Below are 7,052 nucleotides of genomic sequence, written 5' to 3' on the forward strand. Positions count from 1 at the left end.
GCCCCCAGCAAAGTAGAGCAAGTTCGAGTTTTTTTTTTTAAAACGGAACTGTAGTTTCACACCTCAAACCCCCCATCCTCCTCTACACTTTGAGTTGCGATCTGGGTGCGATGAGATGATAGTTTAAGTTTCAGTTTCTCAAGGAGGCGTCACTGGGTTCGGACGAATCCTTAGACGCTATACCACATCTGATGCCTGACTAGCAGCATACTTCAACACGCTGTTCAGGCATCGAGTGTATTCATATATATATATATATATATATATATATATATATATATATATATATATATATGTGTGTGTGTGTGTGTGTGTGTGTGTGTGTGTGTGTGTGTGTGTGTGTGTGTGTGTGTGTGCACCTATCAGAGTGAATTTCATCTACAGAATTTTGCCCGATACCAGCATCAGCATAGAAAGAGAGACATTACCTACTAATTAAAAAATGTATTCATAAAAAAAATGGCATCACCTAATCTTCCATTCTGAGAAACAAAAACACCGACACACAGACATAGAGACACAGACAGAAAGAGAGAAAAACGAAGACTACCCCCCTTATCCCCCCATCCCCCCCCCCCCCCCCCCACACACACACACACGATATAAAAAGATTTGGTGCCAGACAGAAGAAGGACATTCCAGACTTTGCAGGCTCTCAAATCCCATGACGTGCACCACACGGTTCTGACCTCATCCTCCATTTTCACAACACCACCTGGGCAACACTGAAGTAGACCCCACCACACCCCCACAACCACACCCCTATCCCCTTTCCTCTCCGCTCCACTTCCCTCTCCCCTCACACACCATCCCATGTCCACAGAACAAGTGACCCCCCCGCACCCCACCCCACCCCACCCCAGCCCCCTTATCTCCCCTCTCTCCTTTTCTTTCTCCCTCCCTCTCCTTCTCCCTCTCTCTGTGTCTCCTTCCCTGCCTCTCTTCTAGCAGACATAAGGAATGCCAGAATTGCATTGCATCCCGGAACACGTCTTCTTTTCTCTTCTTTTCATGTCTTGTCTTTTCTTCCTCCTTCTTTTCAGGAAAAGAAAGAAAAGAAGGGTATGGGGCATCGAAACTTGATTTTCTCAGCAAGCCTCCTACCCCCCCCCCCCCCCCCCCCTCTCTTTCTCTCTCTGAGTGTTAAAGGACAGGGAACTTCCATATCTCTCTCTCTCTCTCTCTCTCTCGGCTACTGTTTTGACGAACGAACTATGTATTCCTTCTGCACGTTGAATTGCCCCATTGTATCCCCCCTCCACCCACCCCTTTTGTGTATGGGCCGGTGGCCTTCACAATTAAACCTGTGATGTTGTCAGTGTCAGTGTCTCTCTCTCACTCTCTCGTTCTCGAGACCCTTTCGATTTCTTCTTGTCAGCAGCCCCACTCCACCCCGTTAGTGACAGAACGACTGGCCTGGCGCTGGAGCTGGCTTTAAGTAGCGGTGTGATGATGTGAGTGAAATGGCTTGTTTACCGTCAAGGAACACTTGACATGAATCGAAATAAACAAATAAAGAAAGAAAGAAAGAAAGAAAGAAAGAAAGAAAGAAACAAGGAAGGAAATAACTTTATGATCAGTATCAGTATCGGTAGCTCAAGGAGGCGTCACTGCGTTCGGTCAAATCCATATACGCTACACCACCACATCTGCCAAGCAGATGCCTGACCAGCAGCGTAACCCAACGCGCTTAGACAGGCCTTGAAAAAAAATAATAAATAAAATAAAATAATAATATAATAATAATAAATAAATAATAATAATAATAATTTTTAAAAAACAACAACAACAACAGATTAATGAATAGATCAAACAATCAACCAACCAATCAACTAATCAAGAAATGAACAAAACAAAACAAAAAAACAAAAAAATCGAACTCTTGGTTATTTTTCTTGGTGTCCGTCGCTGTCTCGTCTCTTGCCCATTCTGACCGACTGACTGTAGCCTTTCTCTCTCTCCCAGCCTCTCTCTCTTTCCAGCTGCTAGCTCCAGTATCTTCTTCTTCTGCTTTGTTCCTGGGCTACAACTCCCACGCACACACGAGTGGGCCTTTACGTGTGTGACCGTTTTTACCCCCCGTCATGTAGGCAGCCATACTCCGTCTTCTGGGGCCCTCCAGTATCAGTATGAGAGAGGAAGTGCTGGGGAAGTAAACGGAGCTTAAACATGCACAACACTCTCGTGACTCCTGTCCACATACTCCACAGTTCTCCGTGTATTTTTTTTTTCCTCAAGGCCTGACTGAGTGCGTTGGGTTACGTTGCTGGTCAGGCATCTGCTTGGCAGATGTGGTGTAGCGTATATGGATTTGTCCGAACGCAGTGACGCCTCCTTGAGCTACTGAAACTGAAACTCTGTGTGTGTGTGTGAATAAGTGCGCGCCCGTATGTGTCTGTCTGTGTGTGTGAGTGAAAGAAAGTATGCATGAGTAACTTCGGACATGCATGTGTGTTTGTGGCCGACAGAAATGTATATATATATATATAACATTTTTTGGAAGTTTCGACCAGGTCTCATGTCAAACAGGAATTCATACACAAATTCGTTAACACAAAATTTGTCATGGACTGACTTGGGAATTTGCACATACATAATGTTTTGACTGTCAATAAAGAAATAAAACAACAACAAAACGACATGAGAATGTTCACGATTCGTTCCTGAGAAGCATTACTACGCCTTATCACGAACATAAAACAAAAACCAATTGAACAACAACTACAATAACAGAATGCAGAGAGCGAACGAGACAATGTCCAAGACACATGCAATGGATGACTTAGTGCCTCAGAGAGAGAGAGAGAGAGAGAGAGACAGAGAGGTTCAAGATTCAAGATTCAAGATGATTTACTTCGCCAAGTCTCCACACTCAGCTCTTTCAAGTCTGGCCTTAAAACCCACCTCTTCCCAAAACAGCCTCCCTTGTCTGCCTCTTCCTTGTCTTTAGTTTCTACAGTTTTAGAGTTATGCATGCGTGTCAGTGTGAATGACTGGTGCGAAAGCGCTTTGATTTGTCTCTGCACAAGATTCAGCGCTATATAAATACAATTATTATTATTATTATTATTTATTCATATAGGCCAAGGCCCCTTATGAAGGGGTATGTGAACAGAATACAATGAAAAACAAAAACAAAAAACAACAACAACAAAAACAAACATACAAAAAAACACCCAACAAACCCCAACTCACATAATACAACATACATACAAAAATTCGATATAACATAAGTTCCAAACGGAAACTAGCCTAGCTACGAAACGGGGTTTTCGTGACGTAATAGTTTCTTGGATTTTCAAAGCCTTATACAAATACAAAACAAAGTTTCTAACAATATCACAGGAGGTTGAAGACATTAACAGGTTCAATTTAAACATATTTGGTTGTCTATAATATTTAAACTTAATAAATGTGAGAAGAGAGAAGAGACAGATATGCTAAGCGGAAACACAGAGAGACAGAGAGACACAGAGAGAGAGAGAGAGAGAGAGAGAGAGAGAGAGAGATTCCGTACGTACAGACAGACCGTACTTTCAATTCCCAAAGCAGCAGCAGCAACATCCGTGACAAGCACGCTACAATTTCCTTCCTTCCTCACCCCCACGTGGGGACACTGATGCAGTGGCTTTACCTCCCCCCCCCCTCCTCACCCCCCCCCCCCCCACCACCACCACCTTTGTCCACCCTCCTCCAGAAAACCCTGTCTGCCCACGCACACACACACACGCACACACACACACACGCACGCGCGCGCGCACACACACACACACACACACACGATTCAAGCACCGCAAACCCTATCCCCCATCCATGGAGAAAAAGGATTACGCAAGTCGTTTCTCTTCTCTTTTATCTGATGTTGCGGGAATGAACGGAAACTTACATCTTTCTGTACTCTCTCTCTCTCTCTCTCTCTCTCTCTCTCTCTCTCCTTAGCACACCTCTCTCTCATCTCTCTCTCACCCCCTCTCTCTCTCCGAGAGGGAAGAGTAAATTGATTATATTCTGAAACTATTCTCTCTCACTTTCTTCCGAGAATTATAAGAATGAACACCTCAAATCATCCCCCTTATACCACCCCCCTTCTCTCTCTCTCTCTCTCTCTGGCTCCGTCTCTCTTTCAGCTACTGTAACCTTTTCCCAATATCATTGCTCTTTTGCAGTAAAGAGTGTGATATCGGTGGCAGTGCTTTACCGCCACTGTGCTTCCTTCCTTGTGGACACAAGAAATATATATATATATATATCCTCCTCCTCCCTCCTCCAGCTCTTTCTGTTCCTCCTCCTCCTCCCCCTTCTCCTCTATCTCATTGTTCTTCGTGTTCTCGTTATTGTTCTTCATCTTGTTCTTGTTCTCGTTATTGTTCTTCATCTTGTTCTTGTTGTTGTTCTCGGTATCGTTCTTCATCTTGTTCTTGTTGTTGTTCTCGGTATCGTTCTTCATCTTGTTCTTGTTCTCGTTATTGTTCTTCATCTTGTTCTTGTTCTCGTTATTGTTCTTCATCTTGTTTTCGTTATTGTTCTTCATCTTGTTTTTGTTGTTGTTCTCTTTATTGTTCTTCATCGTGTTCTCTTATTGTTCTTCATCTTGTTCTCGTTATTGTTCTTCATCTTGTTCTCGTTATTGTTCTTCATCTTGTTATTGTTGTTGTTCTCGTTATCGTTCATCTTGTTCATATTGTTGTTATTGTTCTACATCTTGTTCTTGTCGTTGTTCTCTTTATAGTTCTTCATCTTGTTCTCGTTATTGTTCTTCATCTTGTTCTTGTTCTTCATCTTGTTATTGTTATTGTTCTTCATCTTGTTATTGTTGTTGTTCTCGTTATCGTTCTTCATCTTGTTCATATTGTTGTTATTGTTCTACATCTTGTTCTTCTTGTTCTCGTTATTGTTCTTCATTTTGTTCGTCTTGTTCTTATTGTTCTACATCTTCTTCTTCTTGTTTTCCTTATTGTTCTACATCTTGTTCTTGCTGTTGTTCTAGCTATTGTTCTCCATCTTGTTACTGTTGTTGTTCTCGTTATTGTTCTTCATCTTGTTACTGTTGTTGTTCTCGTTATTGTTCTTCATCTTGTTATTGTTATTCTCGTTATTGTTCTTCATCTTGTTATTGTTGTTGTTCTCGTTAATGTTCTTCATCTTGCTCTTATTGTTCTTATTGTTCTACATCTTCTTCTTGTTGTTCTCGTTATTGTTCTTCATCATGTTCCTGTTATCGTTATAATTCTTCATCTTGTCCTTGTTCTCGTTACGGTTCTGCATCTTGCTCTTGTTGCTGTTCTCATTATTGTTCTACATGTTGTTGTTGTTGTTGTTCACCTTGGTCTTGTTCTCATTATTGCTCTACATGTTGTTGTTGCTCTTTTTATTGTCCTTCATCTTGTTCTTGTTGTTGTTCTACACCTTGTTCTTGCTTTTGTTCTTCAGCGTGTTCTTCCTGTTCTCGTTATTGCTCTACATCTTCTTATTGTTCTCGTTGTTGTTCTTCATCTTGTTCTTATTGTTCTCGTTGTTGTTCTTCATCTTGTTCTTACTGTTCTCTTTGTTGTTCTTCATCTTGTTCTTATTGTTCTCGGTATTGTTCTTCATCTTGTTCTTATTGTTCTCAATACTGTGCTTCATCTTCTTCTTATTGTTCTTGTTATTGTTCTTCATCTTTTGTTATTCTCGGTATTGTTTTAAATCCTGTTGTTTTCCTCCTCCTCCTCCTTCCTCCTCCAACGACTGCTCCTCCTCCTTCTCCTTCTTCTTCTTCTTCTTCTTCTTCGTCTTCCAGTGAGTTTGTTTTGATGAGCGTGACATGGCGAAGCAGTATTGAAATCGACTTTTCTTGAACGGAAAAGAAAAGCAGAAATAAAATAAATAATTTGATAAACAAATACACCTTTCCCTCTCTTCAGCTCTAAACGCGCGGCACCCATTCAGTTAACCACTGGCTCGTGTTGACCGAACTCCTTTTGGAGAAGGGGAGCATGCACACACACACACACACACACACACACACACACACACACACACACACACACACACACAACACACTGTTAATCCAGCCACTCCCACATTCAGATAATCGGACTGTCACATTTTCTCGCGTGACTGAATAAACAAACAAACAAACAAAAATTAGATCTGGGAATGAGAAAAAAACAAAACAAAAAAAAACACACACACAATATTCTTGGCTTGACCCCAGGGAGGATAAGAGAATCGAAACGTAAAGGAAAGGAAGGAAGGAAGGAAGGAAGGAAGGAAGGAAGGAAGGAAGGGAAATAGGAAGACAGAAACAAAAAACACACAAAAAAACCCACAAAAGAATGACAAAGAGAAAGAAAGCAGGAAGGAAGGGAGTATATAAAGAAATGAGAGAAGTAGTTTGGGGGTACGGAAGAAAACTAACTAAAATAGAAAGAAAGAAGAAGAAGAAGAAGAAGAAAAAGAACGATAGAAGAAAAAAGCACCAAAAGCAAAAGAGTAAGAAAAAGAAAACCAAACTATGAATGTACAGGGCGGAAGGAAGGCATCTACAGAGAAAATGAAACAGGAAAGAAAAAACAAAAAAAAAAACAAAAAAAAAACTGAGAGACACGTGGAAGAAAAATAAAGAAGGTTTAAGAAAATAAAGAGCAGTAAGAACAGTAAAAAAAAAAAAAATTAATTAAAAAAAGAAGAAGAAGAAGAAGAAGAAATATAACAGTCATAAAAGAGAACTAAAGCGGGCAAAAAAACAAAAAAACAAAAAAAAAAGGGGGGGGGGGGACAAGAAAAGATAAACAGAACGGAAGGAAAAGACAACTGCAGAAGAAAAAAAAAAAAGACAGAAAGAAGAAAATAAATAGAGACATCTGCGAGGGTAAGGGAAGGGGAGGGGGGGGGGGGTGGAACGGAGAGAAAGAAAGCAGAGAAATAAAGAAGCAGAACGAAAAAAAAAAAACCTGAAAGAGGGGCATCTAAGAAAACAAAAATAAATAAATGAATAAAAGAAGAAAGAACGAACAGAAAGAAAACAATAAAAACAGGACATGAAAATAAAGGAGAGAGGAAAAAAAGAT

Source organism: Babylonia areolata, chromosome 23, assembly GCF_041734735.1.
Source record: "Babylonia areolata isolate BAREFJ2019XMU chromosome 23, ASM4173473v1, whole genome shotgun sequence".
Taxonomy (NCBI): Eukaryota; Metazoa; Mollusca; class Gastropoda; order Neogastropoda; family Buccinidae; genus Babylonia; species Babylonia areolata.